Source organism: Phyllopteryx taeniolatus, chromosome 19 (genome assembly GCF_024500385.1).
Source record: "Phyllopteryx taeniolatus isolate TA_2022b chromosome 19, UOR_Ptae_1.2, whole genome shotgun sequence".
Lineage (NCBI taxonomy): Eukaryota > Metazoa > Chordata > Actinopteri > Syngnathiformes > Syngnathidae > Phyllopteryx > Phyllopteryx taeniolatus.
Window position 1 is genome coordinate 3,985,902 of NC_084520.1, and position 23,892 is coordinate 4,009,793.

At 39.8% G+C, this 23,892-nt stretch overlaps 1 protein-coding gene across 8 annotated transcripts in view; it reads right to left on the reverse strand.

The window, feature by feature from the left end:
• LOC133469406 (protein shisa-6) overlaps window positions 1-23,892 on the reverse strand; it is a 79,046-nt gene that overhangs the window by 39,049 nt on the left and 16,105 nt on the right. The window lies entirely within an intron of this gene.

Sequence of the window (23,892 nt, forward strand, 5' to 3'; positions counted from 1 at the left end):
ATTAAGCTCCCTCAGTGGTCACTAGTTCTCTAATTCCAGTTTTCATGTAGTTTTTCTAAGTGGTTGCCATAGTACAGCTGCAGATCAGGTTGTGGCGGTAACATCTCAAAAGACAGAAAGACATGCCACAGCGCAGTCGAAGAAGACATGCTGATTGAGATAATGAAATGTTTTTTTTAAATCCCGGCAAGACGATTTGGCCTAGACTATCGTGGGATTTCCTTATTGAAATCCTACTTTTCATGTTTACTTTATTTTCTCATATCATGAGTTAATATCCCTTCTTATGTGTTTGGCCTGCAACCCTTTACTTGTATTATTCTAGAAAAAAAGATGCTGTTAAAATTGCTCATTTCCTAAGGCACTATTTAAATTAATTCAGAATAAGTGAACTTTTTTTCACGTTATTGCACACTCGCATGGTTAATTATTTTTGTTCTACAAAGCATTTTAACACCATTGATGTAATAAAGAATGCAGCCGCCTTGACTTTGACCCACTGATTAGGATTAATACCGTGTTAATCAATGTGGCCCATGAGTTCAAAGGTGATTTATAATTCTCAAACTCAAATTCCCATCAGCCATTATTTAACCTTTGATTTATTCATTACAATTAATTGTTGCATATCTGAATACTTGTGTCAATTCACTCACTACTAATCAGTACTATAGGTGTATTTTGCATGTTTGAAACCTCTTCTGATATGAAAGTGCATAACCTATCAAACAGAATAGATTCACGTTTTAAGGAATGGGGGGGATCACATTTTCTCAATTAGTGTTCTAAAAATATCATTGCATGGGTTATTGCTTTTGATCTGATCGTTAGTTAGCTCAGCCACAAAGCCCTAAAAAATAGAGGCCCTGCCCTTGTTTGGTGCCTTTTGCTACTGTATATTGGTTAAATAGGCACAAAGAAAAAGGAGCTCAAAATTCTGACTTTCACCCTGTAGTTACGCCCGATTACATTTCTTTTGCAGGATGAATAAAGTATCTACCTACAGTATCTATCCATCAATCATCTCTCCATCCATCCGTCCATTTGCTGTACCGCTTTATCCTCACTAGGGTCGCGGGCGTGCTGGCGCTTATCCCAGCTATCTTCGGGCGACACCCTGAACTGGTCGCCAGCCAATCGCAGGGCACATATAAACAAACAACCATTCGCGCACACATTCACACCTAAGGGCAATTCAGAGACTTAAATCAACCTACCATGCATGTTTTTGGGATGTGGGAGGAAACCGGAGTGCCCGGAGAGAACCCACGCAGGCACGGGGAGAACATGCAAACTCCACACAGGTAGAACTGTGAGGCAGATGTGCTAACCAGTCGTCCATTGTGCCGCCCCATCTCTCCATCCATCCATCCTTTTTTTTACATGAACCTTCAAATAAGTATTTAAACTACAAACCGTGAACATTTCTAAAAAAAAATTCAATTATTACTAGGTTAAGTTCAATTCGGACTCATTACCCTCATATATTTGTCGTCTCGTAGAACTCAGCCTGTTTTGAGGGGACATTCCTGTCTCACGATCATGACCCACTACTCACGCTGCCCCCCTCTACTGTGAGACCAATGCGTAGTACAGCTTTTGTTACCATGACAACTGGGCCAGTGGGGTGCTGTGACAGGGCTAGTACTAGCCCACAGTGAGAGGAAAAAAGGATCTCCTATATACGTATATTGTATTTTCACTCAGACTTGTCAACTATTGTAGAGGTCCCATGCATGCAGTTGACACATTGCCAAATGGCAAAATGGCAGCTCATGAAAGATTTAGACAGCTGTGCTTTTACTTTAAAAGCACTGCCTTTATTTTGATGTGCACATATGTGAGCGGTAGAAGAAAGCAAACAGCAACAACTAAAGGTCTTAAGGTGGGGTTTGAACCCAGGCTCTTGCCTTCCTGTGTGGAGTTTGCATATTCGCCCCATACATGCGCAGATTTTCTCCAGATATTCCAGTTTCCTTCCACAATCCCAAAACTTATTTAGGCCTGCTGCGCACTGAGCGTTGCGACCGAACCCGAGTGAACTGTTGCACAGTGTGTGGGGTTCAGTGACTAGTTTTCATGAGTGGCCGACAGTTGGACACTGGTTTTGTGGTGATTCAAAATTTGAATCGTCGGTGCATGATGTTGCAACTTCACAGATCTAACAGAATCAAAAATGCACATGACCTTTTAGTTTCACAACAATACCTAACTATTTATAATTGCAAATGTACCTGTAGATCAAATAGTGACACATGCAGTCTCTGTCACACAAATGAATGCAAATGATGTACGGAGTCAGTGAGTCAGCCTCCCCAAATATCCACACTCTCTCCTTTATTCTCACCCACTTCCTTTCCTTGTGGGAACCTGGTTCTTCCCTGACAAGCACGCTATGTTTTGTGGTTTAATAGTAATACAGTATAATATACTGTATGTGGAGGGTTGCAGTTTTGCATCGCAGCACATTGGAAGATGTGAAGGCCAAATGACTCAATGTGGGGGTGTGATTCTTTTTATTTATTTTTTTATTTTTGCGATGGTCCATTCCAGTCGGGCTTGGTGTGCAATGGGCCTTTGGTTCATTGAAGACTCTAAATTGTCCTTAGGTGTGAATGTGAGTTTGAATGCTTGTTTGTCTCATTGTGCTCTGCGATTGGATGGCAACCATTCCAGGGTGTACCCCGTCTTTCACCTAAAGTCAGCTCGGATATGCGCCAGCTAACTCGTGACCCTAATGAAGATAAGCGATAGAAACAAAACGGATTGATGGATGGACTTTTATTCTAACTGTAACAACTTATTTAATATATCTACACAAGTAGCAGCTCATTGTAAGTCTGCAGATTACTGCTTAAGTAAATAAAACCATTAAATTCACATTGAACACAACTGAGGTTAGCGTTGTGTGGCCCTCAACAACTGTTCCAATTTCTCTTATGGCGCCTTTGGAAAATGTATTGCCCACCTCTGCCCTAAGCCCTAAAGCTAATGAGTTGCTTTCACAGACTACAAACTATTTAGTTACAACAAAAGAACTACAAATTCTTAAATTAAAATCTAATTACAAAATTTAAAGTTAGAGGTCCTGTCTACTCACCCAAAATCGAACAGCGAGCCTAAAAATCCATGCATGCAAATATGCAAACAACCTCCATGCAAGGTTAATTTGAGTGAGCTAAAGGGTCGGACTGAAGTCAATGAGTTGCCAGCACTGCAGATATACCCCTCTTGAAACATATTCCATTTACTGGTATATTTCCTTGGAGGCACTGCTGAAGCTGCACTAATTCCTTCTTGTTTCATTTAATATCTTATTATTTGCTGCGTCTGCCACACAGTCCACTTCGGTGAAGGGAGAGTTACAAGGGAACAATGAAGTCTGATTGAGTTTGGTTCAAAATCTTGCTTACTTCTCCATGGAGATTATTCTTAAAATGATCCAAATGAAGTTATAGTCAGTAAATATTAGCTCATACAAACTTTTGAATATTTCGTTTTCTCTTAACATCTAATTAATGTTACTGAAAGGACCAAAATATGAACATAGAATTATAATTGTTAGTGCTGAAAGACAAGAATTCACATTATTATCCTGCAATAGAAAAAGATTTTGGTATGGTTTTTCCACTTATTTTAGTTCAACAGATTCAATTTTACACAAAGGAAAAAATGTGTGGCTTAATCGGGATAGGTACCCAATAGCGTAAGTGCATGTGGTGTAATGTAGCAACTGTTTACTGAAGCCTCAAAGGCCTTTAAAAAAATCGAATGATGTGCTGATTTCGTCCCTAGTCTGTTCAAAAACCCAAGAGTGTTCTGTGTTTGGACAATACAGTAGGACCCTAGGAATCTCACTGGCCTGGAGACTAATTGACGACCTAATGGCAACTTGAGTCTCCACTGGTTGCGGAGACATCTCCGTGACGTCTCCTGGAGACTAGCCGGGTCACCAAAGACCATGTTCGATTTCATTGGAAACATTTTAGCCACTCCTCTCTATGCTCACTATAGAACCTTTATGTAGCTTAATGTCACAAAACAGAGGGAAATTGTCACCAAATTCTATCTGGACATCGCTACCTATGCCCACTTCAACCTCTGAAAATATCAGAATAATTGCCCCAGTATTTTGGATTTGATGGATGTTCTTCATATGCTCACTATGTAGAAAAAGCTTACAACAGCACTTAATGTGACAAAACTGTGTGCATTCGTCACCAAAATGTACAGTATATGGACATCACTACTTATGCCCACTTCAACCTCTGAAAATATAAAAAGGATCATCCCAATATTTTGTATTTTATGGACGTTTACTTGTATTCCTCATTCGAAGTCAGCACGCACATTCAAACGCTGACACACACAAACACACGTAATATGCATTATATGTTTATTTTATGTCTGGAGATGTTTCCCAGACATCTTTCTGGTGAGAGTTCAGCAATATTTTGGTCTCCCAAGTCTCAGAGTCCCCACGACTGATCAGTCGCGGCAGTCTCTGCGGCGTCTCCAACACCGAGACAGGGTCTAAAGTTAGCAACGTGCCCCTGGGCGTGACAAAATCTGTACACTTCATTTGCATTAGAAAGAAACAACCCCCTGCACCCACAACCCCCACCAAGTGACTTGAAACTCAGTGTGATGAGTGGATATTAAGTATGCTGTAAGTCTTTATCCTTTGTGTATTTTGACAGAAGAATTTCAGAGACCTTTTATTAAATCTCCCTCAGTTTTACATTGTGAAAAAAAATTGCACAACATGCCTCCTTTAAAATGTTACTTAAAACATAGTCAATGGAAGAGATGACGGAAACAGTTTTACTCTGAACTGAGTTATTCCAATTTCCATTATTTTTTATGGCAGTCTTTGATATTAAAATTGAATCAATATTCTGAAACAAATCATGTTTGACCTTTTAAAGTTGTGCTGAAGTTCCGTTCAATGCTATACTATGACGTATTAACCCGTGATATAAACCTTATGTAGTTTCTTTCTTTTACATTTCGACTTAAGAGCAGCATCACTCAACATCCCTATTTCCAGGGAAAAAAATATAAAAAAATAGGTATTGATGTACATTATAGATATAGTATACATGGTATCTAGTACTTCATATAATAAAACAAGGCTGAATTCTTCTGCTCTATTCAGTACAGAGCTATAGGATGATATTAGCTGCATGTGTGGTTCCCTGCTGAGGAAATAAACACTACATTTTATTACGCCTCCCTTGATGGACTGATAAAGAGTTCCGCACTGTTTAGACTGAACCTGATGCAATATTGATGACACTAGTCAGGCTGGCAGAGACTTTGCCCCGAGCAGACAGATCAATGCGACATTCAAAGACCAAAGAGACTGAACTTGATGATTCACATTCACATTGTGTGCTTGAAAATGACCAAAGCAGCACATAGTTGGCTATGATATAAAGTGGAGTATACCACAGAGGAGGAGCATCTATTATTATACCAGAAAAAAATAATACAGAATGCATCTAAAAGCATTTTTTGTGGCAATTGTGTTTCCACTGTCACAAGAATTCACATTGATGTCATGTATCTGCAGCGACCTAAAGGCTTTGCAGTAATATGAATGGAGGCTATAGTTGGCAATAGCATTTTGTGAAGAAACACAAGGCACTGCAATCTTAGATGAATCCGCCATTTGAATACCCTTGGTCGGAATATAAAGTGTGATACATGCATTGATATTTTGTAATGCAATCCAGTACTCTTCTCGACAGTAGTGATGTTGTGAATGTATTTTACACTTTGCTGGAAACCCAAATGCTACCTTGATGCTTTTCAGCTGGGTGGCATTCCAAAACTTCCACTTCAACACCCATTTTCAAATGTTTGTGCTTTTAGGCTCCAAAACAAAGTTGTCATGTAAACAAGTGGCTAAAGCAACAGTTCAAAATCCATTTTAAAAACTTTCTAATATACAGTCAAAAAGTAATGAGACCAATTTAATTTAACCTACCAATAGTAGATTTTTTTTTCCTGAACTGTTCAGTTTGTAGTTTAAAAATGTGTTTGAAAGATTTTTGGTTTGTTTGTTTTGTTTAGGCCTAACTTCTTCCTGTTAGCCATTTTGGAAATGAGGTCATTGTTGGAACACCCAGAACACCTCGACGGTGCGGGACTTACGTGAGGATCCTGTTCGTGGACTTTAGCTCTGCGTTCAACACCATCATCCCCGAACTCCTCTCCTCCAAGCTTCTCTAGCTCAGCGTCTCGTCTGCCATCTGTCAATGGATTTACAGCTTCCTGATGGGCAGGGCACAGCAGGTGAAGCTGGGGGACACCACCTCATCCACACGCACCATCAGCACCGGGGCGCCCAAGGATGTGTCCTCTCTCCGCTGCTCTTTTCTCTCTACACAAATGTCTGCACCTCAACGCACCCTGCTGTCAAACTCCTGAAGTTTGCAGATGACACCACCGTCATCGGCCTCATCAAAGACGGTGACGAGTCTGCATATCGACAGGAAGTGAAGCGGCTGGAGCATTGGTGCGTCCGACACAACCTGGAGCTGAGCACGCCCGAGACTGTAAAAATTATCGAGGACTTCGGGAAACATCCTTCACCACAGATGCCCCTCAGGCTGTCCTACTGCCCTGTGTCAACTGTCGAGACCTTCAATTTCTTGGGAATTACAGTCTCTCAGGACCTGGGAGACCAACATCAACTCCATCCTCAAAAAGGCCCAGGAGAGGATGTACTTCCTGCGTCTTCCGAGGAAGCACGGCCTGCCACAGGAGCTGTTAAGGCAGTTCTACACAGCAGTCATCGAATTAGATCTGTGTTTATCCATCACAGGCTGGTTTGGTGCTGCCACAAAAAAAGACAAACTCCGACTGCAACGGACAATCGGGACGATCGTCGGTACCCCCCCCTACCCACCCTTGAGGACTAGCACGCTGCCAGAACTAAGACAAGAGCATGCAAAATCCACTTGGACCCTCAACATCCTTGTCACCACCTCTTCTAGCTCCTTCCCTCAGGTAGGCACGATCAAACAATGCAAACTAAAACCAGCAGACATTCCAACAGCTTCTTCTCTCTTGCCATTCAATTGCTAGAGACTAAGTGACTCTCCGTAATGTGTTTTTATGTTTTTATGTCTCAAAAGTATTTACTGTCAAAATACCTGCCTATTGTTATTCTATAGCGGCTCCAACTAACGGAGACAAATTCCTTGTGTGTTTTTGACATACTTGGGAAATAAAGAGGATTCTGATTGTGATACCAGTCAGAAGCAGAGAGCTGTGATTGAATCTCTTGCATTGGAAGGGGAACCACCACTAAACCTTTTGAAAAGGTTGTAAAATGCATAGGGGGAAGCTGCAATTGGTTACAGCAAAGTCAAAAAGTGGGTGTCCAGAATCAAAGGTGAACAACAAGAGCCTGCTTTGAGTGACCTCCGTGACAAGAAAAGGACTGCTTGACCATCTTCAGCTGTTAATCATGGAAATAGTACACTTATCAGAGAAGATCATAGATGACATCACCATCATGTGTCATCATTGATGACATAACTCTAACCCCATACATATTTCGTTAACATTTTCAAAATGTGTCGTTGTGGTTCTGTTATGATCAGTGTTTTAGTTGAGATTACATTTAGTTTAGTTTCATTTTTTGTCTTGTTTTCCTGTGTCTTATGCTCATGTCTTGTCTTGATCATTAGGTTTTTATTTCCACCTATTCTCAGTCGCCTTGTTCCTTGTGTTTACTGATCAGCTCCCTCCAACCACTCGTGTCTTGTCCACGTGTGATCTCCTTGTCTCGTCAGTTGACTTGTATTTAGTTCCCTGGTTTCTTTCAGTCTGTTTAATGTTGTTGCTGTCATGTGTCACGTATCCCCAGTTTTGTCATGTATTCGGTAGTGGTGAACAAGCTTAAAACTCTAATCCACAAAAGTCATTTTCACCTGAACCATTACTAGAGGAGATGACTCAATGCTCATTAAGCCATTCAGGTCCTCTAACATCTTGCTGTATTTGTCACTATCTTATTTTTTTGTTTAGTGAATGCCCTATTCATTTCCAGCGCTGCCCCGGTTGGTGGCGCACTGCAAATGACTGCATGTCCTTCAAAACATAGTAAAATATTCTAGAATCACATATAAGGGGCATAACATGCATTGCCTACGTCATATTGAAGCAACAGCTCTGTTCTTTTGTTGTAATACAGAATTCGAGCTTAGAGGGACGCCAAAAGTTACATACTATCGCTTTAAACAAAACGTTTTTAAATAAACCTTCAATCAAGTATTTAAATATGTTTTTCACTGCCCTTTGTATGTCAGGCTTCAAATTCACTTGCCAAGCCAAAGGGGTAGTCCTCCTGCCTTGGCCTGCACTTGACAAAATGTCTTGGTTGCCATCATTAACACCAAAACAGAATAAGAACAAACACTTTAGTCGTGATCCAGTTTGCAGTACATGCTGCAGTACTTCAAAAAAAAAAAAAAAAAAAGTTGCAAAAACTCTCATTGGCTGTTAAAGTCACTCTGTGACAGTGTCAAAATGCCTGTCAAACCAGGAAAGTAGAGCATTTTTTGAAGAGTACAGCTTCTAATACATTCATGTATAGTTTTTTTTATATGTGATTGTTTAATTGGACCTATAGTATATAGCTGTATTTACAGTACACACTGACATAACATTGAATTGCTTTAATGTATAGCTTCAGAAACATCCTAAAGCACCATTCCTGGGGGAAACCAGGTACTTGCAACAAACTAGATCAGACTAAACAAAACCTTTAAATAGAGAGCCAGAGACTCAATTTGAATCTGCATTCTCAAAGTCGTACTTTTTTTTTTTTTCCTGGTTTGTAGATCTTTCAGTTCCACTATACAGGCATACGGGATTTCTCCAAGATAGATCTTGCTCTTTCTTCTGCTCCTAAGAGATCGCAGGGCCCCCTCCACTGTCACATCTGTCATCCTAGGCATGCTAGCTGGAGGCCTTCTCTCCATTGCGTTCTCCCCTGGCTTCTGTCACCAAGCGCTGTCCGTTTCAGCTGCGCCCACCCCCTTGTCTCCCTGTGGTGGCTACTAGCTCTGTAGTGCCGCACTGTGCTGTGCCAAAAGTGAGGTAATTAAGACAAGGAAATGGCTCCACTCAGCTGGGAAGAACAATAAAAGCTCCTGTCTGTCAGCAGTGGCAGCATGCGGCCAATTTGGCCTGATTTGAAAGTTCTTTTATAAATATGTAACAATCACCTTGTGCATATCCAGTACTAATGACTTGTGAAACTTTGGGGAAAGGTTTTATGAAAATCATTTTCTTCTTGTTGTTTTTTCTTCTTTTCTTCTAAAACTTAAAACTACCTTTACCCTACAATGCATCCTTTCAATGTTTGTAAATGTACCCTTTATGGAAAGTTCAAATTTGACATTAGCCTGACAAATTCTGAATAAAGGATAGACATCTGAAATACTACCTACCCTTTATTTACGTCGGTCAGTTGAATAAAATTAGTACAATATTTGATTTCTTTTCATGATCCCAACAAATGGTCACAAGAAAATAAAGGTACAATACAGTACAGGAAGGCTTGCCATATGGACTAGCGTGTGAAACTGATCATAAACACCCGTGGCGCAAAATTTGACTAACTTTTTTATATGTGGACAATGTACTAGATATATTACAAATGCACAGTATGGAAACTTCTTGAGCACATTATCAGATGCTAACTCTAACATGCTAAATCACTAACATGCTAAATCACTAACATTCTAAACCTAAGACGTATGCAGTAGGTCACTGGTTTCATCTGTTTATTGACCCACCTTTATGCCACTTACGGTCAGACCTGATTGGTTCATTTAGCGATTCAATCAGATCGCGGTCGGATTGATTTCTCAGTTTTGTTTTGTTTTTTTAGACCCATATCAAGACTACCTAAAGGTGATTTGGTCCACACCCAAGTTTGTTTACTGTGATCACACCTGATCAAACAAACCCCACCAAGGAACAAAATGAAGTCCAGTCTGTATATCGATATAAAAAAAAGCAAAGTGCGCGCATGTGAAAGTGCCCCTAAAGGATCAACATCAATGATAGCAGCCTTTTTTTTTTCTTGGTACAGAAATTTGAGGTATTGCTCACCTTTAATATCAAAATGGTGATAGGTATTGTTCATAGCATTTCATCAAAGTGTAGTACCACAGTTATCTCAGACATAGACTAGTTCCAGTTCATTTGTAGTGAAGCTATTTCAGTGCCTCACTTCATGTATTTTCACACCTGTAACATAATTCCTCCAGGTCTCTCTCTGCAGGATACTAACAGGTTGTTGCTGTGAAAAAGAATACCTTCCACCAAACGACATGGTTCCATTCCAAACCCTTAATGGCCCCTTGGGAAACGTGATTATTTATCACTCTTGAAGGCACCTTTCAATTATACCTTGCCCCATGGGCCGGGATTGTCAATTGAATACCTATAACCTCTGTCAAATATAATTCAAGGCAGAGGTTCACTGAGGCTGCACTGGTAACAATGTGGGGCCAATTTGCAGCACAATTCATAACCGAGATGGAGGTGCAGTGGGCGATGGTGATGGAGTAAGTGACAGCAAAGATGTGTAGACATGGCTGAGCGTTCTTGCTCACGGACTGGTTTCAGCGGCGTAGCAAAGCTCCGCTCTGCACGCCAAGTCTTTCACATCCGACGAGATTTCCCAAATTGGACCCTAATGGTAAGCCTGACAAGGTGTTGATCTCTCATTCCTCAAGCTTGTGTGCTGCGTGAACAACAGTGTGAAATGGAAGCCCAGGGAAGCAGCCACCTGCTTTATTGACAGACACACGTAGACTCGGGATGGAGTTAAATATATTACGGTTTTAATAAAAAGACATTTGAAGGTTTAGTAGGCCGGTTCCATGGAATTGGATTACACTCTTTTACTGAGAACCATCAATGAAAGGTTTCTCATGATAGTTTATCATCTGTAAATGCGGAATTAGCAAATAAATGGGTGCTTAGTAAACAACTGCCCATTGTAAATTGGTAACGATTACAGATTACAACCACAGCAAGAGTCATTTATCAGCTACTAGCCCATAAAATCATCTTGACTGGAGATGGGACTAATATTAAACACCCATCTTCCCTTAAAAGACTCAACCCACACACTTTAAATTAGACCAAAAAGCAAGGAAAGAAAATGTCCCTCCCATTCCTCCTTTATTTGCACAGTGCACTAGGCGGTCATAGCCCGTGTGCTCTGAATGGCAAGTCCACATGCAGATTCCGCACAGAATGCACAATTCATAATACCCTACTCAGAGAAAGGCAATTTTCCCATTTGTTTTCCCGCACAATGGCCCCTGGATAATAGTCACGCTGGGCCAGGGGAGGAAAGAGCAAAAGTGACCAAGTTATCTGCCTTCGCCAGTCTTCGTCCAAGCCTCTTCGTTATGAATTATAGATTAGAGATGAGAGCGGGAGTTTGCCTTGCAGGGAAGGTAGATAGAAAGCTGCTTGAGGTCAACATGGCAGAGCCAAGATCAGTCCTTTACCAGTCCCTAGTCTAAAACACTTAAAAGAAGCATCCTCCAAATGCTTTCAGCAAGACTATTTGTAACAGATGATTTATCACTCAAACCAGCAAGGACATGGCTGTTTAATACACAGTTTGACTTTTCAATATGACGACGCTTCGATGAATAGATTCTCCTCCTTAGTACAATACAAACGTTTTGACCTTCCTCTTCAGAAATTTGTTTGGTATGGTGATTTACCCTGATAGTTTGTTTTCTCTATATATTTTCACATCTTTGTAAGGTCCCGTTTATATGTGCTGGCCCTATTTTGATCTTTGGCCAAACTATATTCGCCTCCACAACACAGTGGAAGCTAACTGGTACTAAATGAGGTGTTTAAAGGTACAGCTTTGAGAGAGAGAGTGAAAGAGAGAGAGAGAGAGAGAGAGAGAGAGAGAGAGAGAGAGAGAGAGAGAGAGAGGGAGAGAGAGAGTCTTTTATTGTCATTATGAAACATAACGAACATTTGCAGAGAATCTCGGCTTAGAGGACGCACAGAAATAACACTCAAAAATAGAACACTAGAAAAGAAAGAAAATACATTTAAAAAATTAAAAGATCTAAAAGTGTACATACATGTACGCATATACTGCACCTATATGTATGTACAGTGGGTACAGAACCTTTTCAGACCCACTTACATTTTGCACTCTTTTTTTATATTGCAGCCATTTGCTAAAATCATTTGAGTTAATTTTTCCCACATTAATGTACACACAGCACCCCATATTGACAGAAAAAAACGGAATTGTTGAAATTTTTGCAGATTTATTAAAAAAGAAAAACTTGAATATCAAACAGCCATAAGTATTCAGACCCTTTGCTCAGTATTTAGTAGAAGCACCCTTTTGAGCAAATACAGTCATGAGTCTTTTTGGGAATGATGCAAAAAGTTTTTCACACCTGGATTTGGGGATCATCTGCCATTCCTCCTTGCAGATCCGTTCCAGTTCTGTCAGGTTGGATGGTGAATGTTGGTGGACAGCCATTTTCAGGTCTTTCCAGAGATGCTCAATTGGGTTTAAGTCAGGGCTGTGTCTGGGCCATTTAAAAACAGTCACGGAGTTGTTCTGTGCTCTTTTTTGAAGGTGAACCTTCGGCCCAGTCTAAGGTTCAGAGCACTCTGGACAAGGTTTTCGTTCAGGATATCCCTGTACTTGGCCACATTCATCTTTTCTTCGATTGCAACCAGGCTCCCTGTCCCTGCAGCTGAAAAACACCCCCACAGCATGATGCTGCCATCACCATGCTTCACTGTTGGGACTGTATTGGACAGGTGATGAGCAGTGCCTGGTTTTCTCTACAAATGCCACTTAGAATTAAGGCCAACAATTTCTATCTTGGTCTCAGTTATCTTCGGGCGAGAGGATACACCCTGAACTGGTCGCCAGCCAGTCGCAGGGCGCATATAAACAAACAACCTTTCTCACTCACATTCACACCTACGGGCATGTTTTTGGGGCGACCGCTTCACAGTTCTGAGGACCGGGGTTCAAATCCGGCCCCGCCTCTGTGGAGTTTGCATGTTCTCCCCGTTTTCTCCGGGCACTCCGGTTTCCTCCCACATCCCTAAAACATACGTGATAGGTTGATTGAAGACTCTAAATTGACCGTAGGTGTGAATGTGAGTGCGAATGGTTGTTTGTTTATATGTGCCCTGCGATTGGCTTGCGACCAGTTCAGGGTGTACCCCGCCGCTCCAGCATGGGCTCCAGCACGCCCGCGACCCTAGTGATGGATGCATATTTTTGGGATGTGGGAGGAAACCGGAGAACCCAGAGAAAACCCACGCAGGCACGGGGAGACCATGCAAACTCCACACAGGCGGGCCAGGATTTGAACCAGAACTGTGTGGCGGATGTGGTAACCAGTCGTCTACCGTGCCGCTCTGTGTGTATATATACACACACACACACACATGTACTGTATATATCTTGTGTGTCTGGTAACATTTTAATTTTTGAACAAATAAGCTCTCCTTTGGCTCTTGTTATGGTGGCAAATTAGGATTGCTCAGCCTTGAGGAAGGTCTGTGCCTGGTGTCATTCTAGTCATTTACGGATTAATGAGGGAGAATTAAAAGTCGATAGGGCTTGGGCTGGAAAATTTGTGGCAAAATCCATTTTATTTCAGAGCGCGTTACTACATTTTTAAGTAGTCGTACTCTCTTTGAATGAATTGCTAGTGGGGTAAAGAGGGTTACGGATGGAGTGGATTGAAAGATGCTAAATGTTCTTTTCATCTGAGATTCTTTATCTTAGTAAAAACTGGAGGACGAGTTTGATGTCCGCACAGTCTGTTTCTGTTTACTCTGCATTTAATAGGATGGCAAAATGTCTTTATCCTGCGCTTCATTTAACTCTAAATTTGAAATGCTGTCGGAAGGTTTGACATCCTATATATTTCCATTAAACAGCTACAACTTTGCATAACATTGTTGATGCTTCAGCGTGAAACGAGTCCAAGAGTCATCAGCCTCTATTCCAAGTTATTAGTGTACAGAATCCTGCTGATCAAAGATGATTAATAACAAATCTAAATGTGGGAAATTAGCAAGGAAAAAGTCCATGCATTCCAGCCGATGCATAAAATAGCTGCACTTACTTTAATGAGTGACGATAAAGTTCTCATGCTGTGCGGCGGGTAGAAACTTGATTGATGCGCCACATTAGGAGCTTTAAACAGGGCCCAAACGATACGCCACAGCAGCCTTTTAAAGTATTGTCCCTCGTCTCATGCATGCAAGGAAGACTATCACTTCTCTTGCCTTTATACAGTGGAACCTCTAAAGTACAACACTCACAAGTCATACAATTTCGGAATCACCCCAGAGAATGGGACTGACGTATTTCCAGGTCACAGATATAAAAAAAAAAAAAAAATAGATCCAATTCCAAAAGACGTGCCTTCCATGCCTACGTGGCAGCCATGTTGAGTGTGGGGCATTGATGTGGAGGTCAGGTCATGATGGTTATACAATATCTATTGTCTGTTGTGCCGCAGAGAGAGAGAGCAAGAGAGAGAGAGAGAGAGAGAGAGCAGCATGGCGGTGTTAACTGAGGAATACAAAACACAAGTCTTTGGAGTCTCGAACATGATATTTTTGGTACAGTAACAGTTTTGTGTTTTTTTTTGGCAAGCTGTTTGCCTTTGGCCACAGATTTGGAAATAGGAAGCACACTAATTCCTCATGGCTCATGAAAGCGAGTCACCTACTATGACTACTGTACGTCAACAATGTCACCATGACCAAGCACACTGGCGTGGTAAGTTGGGATAAAATGTGAAACGTTCAAGCATTTTCAAGCTTTTTTTAAATATTTATTTACAATAAATTTGTACTGTACTGGGAATTTTAGGCCACAATAAAATATATACAAAACAATAATGTTTTACTACACAGTAATATGGGTGCATGTGGCCTAAAAAAACTGCTTCAATGTAACGGACAATCGGCTATATCGGACGACCCCCCCCACCCCTATTAGTCCGTTCTATCGAGGTTCCACTTTACTTACTTTTATCAATGTCTAATATTCAATTTACAGTAAGGAAAGTGTGTAACATTTGAATAAGAAAGTGTTAAAAACTTGGCATAAAAACCTGACCTGAACAGGAGAAACAGATGTCATTTTCAGATTCAGCAAAAAGATTCCCAAATTCGAACATATCAGAGGTCAAACATCGCAGAATGGATTGTGTTCTGACCTTAGAGGTTCAACTGTAACTGCTTTTCTTTTGCAGCTTGCTTGCTTTATATGCTCAATAAAATATTCTTGGATACTTTTCCATTTTGTTCCTTTAAGAAGAAATTTGTCTCCCTCCAGCATGCATTCTGACAAATAACTACCTGCAGAAGGACAATGATAAGAGTGTTGTCTCTGAACTGTCATTTTCTCTGTCTTCCCACACATCTGACATCACTGTAATTGACTGGAGTGTATCTGGAAGTGCTATTGTTCCCAAGACACCCAAGAGGCTTGTCAGGAATTGTGGGGTGACTTGTCATTCACTGACCTCCACGTTTGTGCTCCGTTAGCTTTTATAGAGAATGCTGCGAGGCTTGTGTTAATTTTGCAAGGCATGGAAGTTGTCAAACTCAGTTCCCAGCTAAAGGACACCAAGGATTCCTTAATGAGCTGTGTGAATAAGGGTGAAGAGAAAAGGCAAGTAGGTCTTTTGGGGTGGTTATTAAGGCCCACTTAGTCCATATAAACCTACTTGATATTTCCCACTCACAAGTGAACAGGCAGCATGCTTACAAAGTAAAAACTGCTGCTCCTATCCTTTTAACCTTCATCCTAATTGTTGATCCATCTTGCATATTCAGTAGCTGGAGCTTTAGAGGCAGAACAAGGACCACATAATCTTGTCTTTTCCTCATATTTTGCTTTAGCAAAAACTGCCTTGATCTTTCATTTCTGCTAATGAATGCTATGACCCTGGTTTGCTCTCACCAGGACCTTATTAGCACTTCCTTATTGGTTATTCCACAAAATGATGAGGCAACAGGTCACCTGTGCCACCTCCTCTGAACCGGGCCATCAATTTGTATGAGTAGGTACGGTGTGCCCCTTGGCCAATGGCACCTAAAACAGAGTGCAGCATTCCTACGGCTCCCTGATGCAAGACACGGTTTGAAGAAGAGGTTTGAGCCTCGCTAACTGTACTCAAACCATATGAAGAGAATCAATGGGAAACTAGACAGCACGGATGGATGTTGAAACCACATGAGGATCCTTTCAGTGGACCATGCTGTATCTACTCTCATCTATTGTTCCAGCTGCAAGATGCTAACATTCATTACCTGTTAAACAAGATTGTCTTTGGTAACACACATTTCAAAAAATAAAATTAAGTTAGGTGGGTTACATTTTTAAAATTCAGTCAGTTAGTTATTATCAGGGCTCTGCACTACCTGTATGTGAAGTGCTGATGTGGAGTGAGGTAGGTTGTATTTTGTGATTGTATTATTTTAGGTTTTGTGTATATGTTTTGCACATCACATTGTACAGTTGTACAATTTTATATGTATTCATTTGTACTTGCTTGTATTTTGCCTCTGCTGTCTGAACTCAGGTCGGCATTGCGAAAGATAACATGTTCTCAACTGCCTTGCCAGGACAAATAAAGGTTAAAAAAAAATAATAATAGTAGTCAGCCATTCTATGATTAGTGATTTATAAATTCTCCAAGTTTAGCCAAATCACTTTTACTCTATTGGTAAATCATAATATTGTGCATGTTAACACTAGAATAATGGCTATGTCCACATCGACAACAAAACAGGTATTCCAATAAGAACATAATCTGAATAAGATTATACGTACAGAATGAGACATATAAATATGCCCATAACCAAGTGAAAGTCGTAGTAGGGTAGCAGCTACTCACATTATTATAGACTGGCAAATGGCAGCATTTTTCTTTCTTTTCAGTATGTATTTTATATTCTATACAGAGCAGTGATTCGGTTGGCAAATTTCCTTATTGTACATCTATCTGACATTCTTTTTCTATTTGCTGTCTGTTCCTCATTTTCCGTTTGAACAGCCTAGGCAGGGTAACTGTTATCTACCATTTTTCTTTCGTTGGTGTATGGAACAGTTACTGGATGCTTGAGCCTGAGCGACAAACAAACAAAAGCAATGTGTGGCATGATAAGAAGAAAGAAATCCAATGTGCGTTGTCTGCTTGATAGCAATATCCAGTTTAAATTAACTGCAAATATTTGTTTTTTTGTCTCATAATGTCTTTGGAAGAGACTACTTTAGTTTTGTATTTTGTGGTTGGTCCATTTCTTTTTAATTTTTTCAAAATTAAACAATACAACATTGGCAGATTTTTTCATCTTCTTCATTATACTACAGTCTTGATTACATACACTGGCTGTTTAGAAGTACACAGCAGAAGGCGACTGGTATTTGATTAAGAAAAACTAAATCATTGAGTTTTTCACCAAATGGTAAACGAGGGGCGGCACGGTGGACAACTGGTGAGAGCGTCTGCCTCACAGTTCTGAGGAGTGGGGTTCAATCCCCGGCCCCGCCTGTGTGGAGTTTGCGTGTTCTCCCCGTGCCTGCATGGGTTATCTCGGGGCACTCCGGTTTCCTCCCACATCCCAAAAACATGCATAGTAGGTTAACTGAAGTCTCTAAATTGCCCCTAGGTGTGAATGTGAGTGCGGATGGTTGTCTGTTTATGTGTGCCCTGTGATTGGCTGGCAACCAGTTCAGGGTGTACCCCGCCTCCTGCCCGAAGCTAGCTGGGATAGGCTACAGCACTCCCGCAACCCTTTTGAGGATAAGCGGCTCAGAAAATGGATGGATGGATGGATGGATGGATGGTAAATGAGGTATGGAAATAAGGCCAACAGTTAGTACATACAGTTTCAGGGCCATTCAATAGATAACAGTGCATCCGTTTTGTTTGATGCATTCGTCTGTTGAAAGTTCCTTTGGTCAGTTGGTTACCATCTACCTAAAAAGCATGCCCATTAGTGTCACGGAATGTTGAAATTGCACCATAAACTATTTAATCATATCAAAAGATTTACTGAACAGGTAAAGAGTCGAGCTCATCAAGGCAATGAAATGTGGCAGACGCCAAGTGAAGGACAATAGCTTTTTGAGTCATCACTTCTCAAAGTGCAAAGACTTGGCAGTGTTTCCCTATCAACAACTCATGGAAAAATTATTAAAATCGACACATTCAACTCATAGCAGGTGCCAAATGGAATATTTAAACACACATTTGCATGCTGGCTGTCAACCCACTCCTCGCTGTGTGTCTAAGGTAGAAACATTTGATCAATGGGGGCATGTGAGTTGGAAACTAACAACATCCGTCATAAGAATTCTCTCTCCATCCATCTGCACACACAGCTTTGCTCTCTTTAAACACTCTGCGGGGCAGAGAAATATGTGTGCAAATGTGACAGTGATTTACAGTGCAAAATTTCTTTTTGTGACAGTGAGTGAATGCAAAAGTACACTGCACTTCCTCTGTGACAATAACAATTAATTTAATCCTGCTATTGGGCTTTAGTTTGTATATGCACGGGGAAATAATGTGGGGGAGAATTTGTATTGCCTAAAAACAAGCTCTAACGATTGAAGCTTCACAATTATGTTGTTTGATTAAAGCTTTGGTTCTGTTAAGATTTTTGATGTTTTTTTTACCGCCACAAAATGTGAAAAGCTCAAGACGAGAGATTTTTTTTATCGCCATTGTTGGTAAATTAGTTGTGTCATTAAAAAATATAACAATACCTAATAACACAGTGTTTAGTGGATATTCAATTACTCCTGGAAAGTACACACTGTATCAAAATTGTACTTTTTAGTTTCATGTCCCGCAATGTTTGTCAAAACCTTGTATGAAAAAAGTTGTCAACATACAGTATCACAATGAAAGTTGAAAGTGATGTTCTAAACATCTCAGATTCAACCCAAATTTATCCTCACTGAAAAAGGTCTTGGGGGTTTTGGGTGAAGACACCAAGTGACACACTGCTGGATAGCAAAGTACGCAGCTGAAAATGCCAAAGAAAGTCCCACATATTTAAGAGTGTCACTTGGGAAGCACAAGCCTGCAACACAAGTCACAAGTCACCTTTTAAAAGTACAATTTCAAAAAAAAAAGCTCCAAAAAGCATGTCACACCACCCGGTAGCAGGTGGCTTTGAAAGGAGTCATGCAGCTAACATAACATCGCTGCTGGGGTTTTGTGACAGCAGCCATCAAATATCTTATTTTACATCAAAGGCAAACTATATGTTGTAAATTGGTAGTAATTTTTGATTTGCAGCTACTGACAGTTTTCAGATGTGCAGTTCATGTTCCCTCAAATCGAGGATGTGACAAAAACCAAATGGTTTCCATGAACTGATTCATGTGATAGAATTTTCAGCGTCAAAACCTTTCAACAGCATTTCTGCGTGTTCTAAAAATTGTAATACTGTATATTGCACTCCATAGTAGATCAATATTGAACCTTTTTTTCTACACTATTCTGCAAATTATGAACACTATACTATATCCTCCACTAAAATAATTTCAAGAAGCTTTTAACTACTGAATATAGTGGTCGGTCGGGTGTGATATTTTGAAATGTAAAGGTTGGGTACTGTGTTTGTGACCTATACATTGTAGAGCGATGCATTTAATCCAATCCTGAAGAGCAGTGCCTTTATTATTCCTCAAAACAACTATCATTGCATTTTATCTATCTATAGCTTGATAAAGCCAACACAGCCTATTATAAAAGTCCATACCCACCAAGCAGTAAAGTTTGGCTGCCAAAAAGCTCTGTGTGAAAACTTTCTGCCACATTTCAGCTTGTCATTTCTGTTTCTGTTACCAACTTCAGTTGCACGATAGCCTATGAGTGGAGGTAGTAGACACATACAGTAGAATAGTAAGAGAACAGAATCATAAATAATACATACATGTGTCATTGACTCTGCTAGCAATTTGTGGCCCAGGCAGCAACGCAGTGCATTGACGTCACAGTTAAGATTACAAAATCATTGGTGCAATTTGTGTGTAATCCTTAATCCCATAATAACTACAGTGTTAAATGAATTTACAATGCCAATCAGAAATGAGTGTTAATATGCAAAGGCAGAATTTTCAATGCAGCTCTTCCAATTGTGCCGGTATAACTTATGATGTAGTCACAGAGTGTATTACCAGTTTGTGATATAGTATGCTATGGGGCAATTATCCTTGAAAACAGAGCAAACCAGTGTTTGAAGTAGAACAAATGAGATTTGAAATAATTTTTTCAATCGGATCTCATTTTTTAGTGTCCTGTGCAAGTTTGTTTTGTATATCAGCGAGCAGATGTGAAGCATCAAGCTGTTGTGATGCTCAGGAGCAGCCAGTGACCTCACCTGTCCTCCCCGCGGGTTATCGAGCTTCACACACACAAACACACACATTCTCTATCAGCCTGTATAATTTAACAGACAAAACTTACACGAGCCAGTGAAAGACATCATGACTGCAAATCCTGATTCTGACAGTGTGTCCAAAATAAAAAATGCTAAAATATGCTTTAAAAAAATTGGGGGGAAAAAAAACAGACTAAGAAAAATAAAGATTTTAAGTAGGCGACCGTTAAATATGTATTTGCTTTTCCTCCTTTCTAGCTTTGTTACCCTTAGCCAGAGAAAAACAAGCTGTGCAAACCTCTTCAAAAAATAATGAAGCTCCACTATGATTTCTATTCAACCTGACTGCTTACTTAGTGTTCGCCTCATTCTGACTTCATCTCTTACTGACTGTTAAATTTAGCCCATATTTGATAGGATAGACGAATGATAGAATTCCTCTACCTATTCTGGATAAATGAAAGGATAAATACAGTCATTTAAAGACAATTTCCAAATGTATTAAACAAGATAAATGACTATTTTGATAGTCAGTAACAGGAGGATGTTGAAATAGAAATAAAAAGCAAACTAAGGTGAGAGGAAGAGAGGCTTGGTTAAAGGTTTAGTTTCCCTCTACCACCATGAAGTGATAGTTCGCAAGTGAAACAGTTACAAACATGAGAACAGTGTGTCATAGATTTAGGATTCAATCCACAGTTATGCCTGCCTCGAGGGGCAAGATGTTACAAAAAAGAATCAAAGAGCTGAAAGCTCGTTTTACACCTTTTTCTGCACCATAAGACACAACATTGCCATATTTTTTTATTGTTTGTGTGAAGCAGAATCAACGCTACCAGCAGATTTAACTTCACATAAGCTAAATGCTAACAAGCAGCCCATGCTGACAAGTGCACAGTTCTGCTTTTGTGTTCTGTGTACCGAGGGATGAATTTGTTTTTAACAAACAGGATTCTAATCATTTTTTGTGTTATTATTCATTCTTGGTAGAGGCGGTTGAGTGTAAAGGGAAACAACAGGCTTTTTTCTTCTTCTTTTGCTATTGCCTGCATAAGAACATCACTGTGAAATAGGAACCCGACAGCAGAAGTGGAAAAAAAAATTGTATGAGAAGCAACTGATTTCATATGAAAATAGGGTTAAGCCCCAGTGTGTCATACCTAATTTTTAATTGGGTTAAAGCGTTTTTATGTATTCATTGAATGGGTATCGTTTGGCTGGAAATAACAAAAGAAAGTAGCAAAAGACTAAAAAGATTGTGTTTTATGATGAAAGTAAGTTTTATGATGAAAGTAAGTTTTTACATTTGGAAAATTAGTCACAGCTTGACAGCTTTGACAAAATGTGCACCATTCTAAAAAATCTGCATAACTTCCAGCATTTTCTAAAGCATAACAAGAAATTGGACCAGTGAATATTTCTTCTCTATCTCTATGTCCGCCATCTTCTAACTCTTATACAACATCTGTCTTTTTCCACTTCCGTGTGTAATTTCCATTTAAAAGATGTCAGTTCGCTAAATAAAAAATAACTTTCACTCAAAATTCGGCCAGAGTAATTTTTTTTTTTGCTTTACTCAGACAAGTCTACATGTCCACGTTTTCAAATTCATAGCTTACATCCCTGTGGTAATAAATAAGTAAATAAATAAATATTTTGGGAGCCAATCAGAAGTCTCGAAAAGCAACCGTAGCTGCGTTGGCTGTGCATTGTGATGCCGCCATTCCTCAATAGGCTATAATGCAAATTTAGATGTACGTTTACACATTCATTTGTAAGCATTCTCCTCAGCGGGATATACACTGCAGGTCAACATTAAACAAAATTGTTTTGAACCAAAAAATGATAAAAACTATGCAGTTCTGGCTTGTTTATCCAGCTGCACTTTGGAGAGCAAAAATGCCCATTTTTGAAAAGTGGCGACTAATGCATGCCAAAGTACATCACAATCACTCTCAAGATAATGAGGTGGATAACACTTGTATTTGCTATGACCAGTGGGGACACATTACATAACATACACAAAGCAAAGTATTGGAAAGACACTTCTGGACACAAGAGGAAGGACAGGCATTTGGTGCCACTATTGGCGCAGTGTGCAATTGTGGTGTCTTGAGGCATTAAAAAAAAAAAAAAGAATTCTGTACAAAGGAGGGGGATTAAAATTGTCGAACTTTTCATTAACACAAAGAAAGACAAAATCCATTTCCTAATTCAGTCTTGTGTAAACATACCCTAAGTACACAATTCTAATTTAGTGCCCATATACTGTATATTACGATTTTATTATCTATTTACATGTACAGTTCAAGTGACCCATATCTGTTTACATTTATCAGTTTACATCTGTTAACTGTAGCTTTGATTTACCACCTATTCTTTTTTATTCATTTGTATATCTGATCTGTCACATTGGCAGTGGTCTCAGTTGAATTAGGCTTGATTCCGATCTAAAAATCCTTTTTTTTTTCCTTTCTAGACTCCAATGACCCATAATAATTCGATCATGTCACAGATTTTATATAAAAAATAGATTTTACAATATTAACTTACAAGTTTCAGGTAAGTAAATTCACTATTAAAGTATGGATAGCATTGATTTTAAACGCTGAGAATTAGGAGACTTGCGATTTACCTCGCTATTCTTCTATGTGCTCATTCTGAAGTCCATATAAAAAAAGAAAAGATAAATTTAGTTACGGTATTGTAAATATATCTGAAGATAACAATTAAAGATCCAATGTTAGTCGAGGCACGTCTTTGGAAATCGACCCAATGATCATTTGCAGAAACGTAGTTGATAGGAAATCGGCACATAATAAATTCGAGCAAAGACAGATCATCAGCTGCTGTAATGGTAGAGATGGGCAGGAAATTAGCAGGTTTGATAGTTAGGAGTAAGATTAGAAATAGAATGGTGCCTTTTAGAGGAGAGGAACTGGATTATACACGAGATTGACGCAAATATTGGCTCACCTGCCTTGACTCAGATAGGAATTTAAGTGACATCCCATTCTTAATTGTACAGGCCAGTCAAGTTCATTCACAGTAAACTCTGTCATCCATGTCTTGATGAACCTTGATTTGTGCAGTGATGTGCAACCATGTTGGAACAGAAAGGGGCCATCTCCAAACTGTTCCCACAAAGTTGAAAATGTCCAAAATAATAGCCCCTGAGCTCCAGTGAAAGAAACGCTGAATGCTTCAGGATACCAAGAGATTTTGGACAGTCAAACAGTTTGGTGATTACCCCTTCCTGTTCCAACATGTCTGTGCACCAGTGCACAAAGCAAGATCCATAAAGACATTGAGGAGAGAATTTGGTATGGTTGAACTTAACCGACCTGCACAGAGTTCTGCCCTCAACCTGATAGAACACCTTTTGGTAGATTTTGAGTGCACAGCGAGTCAGTTCTTCTT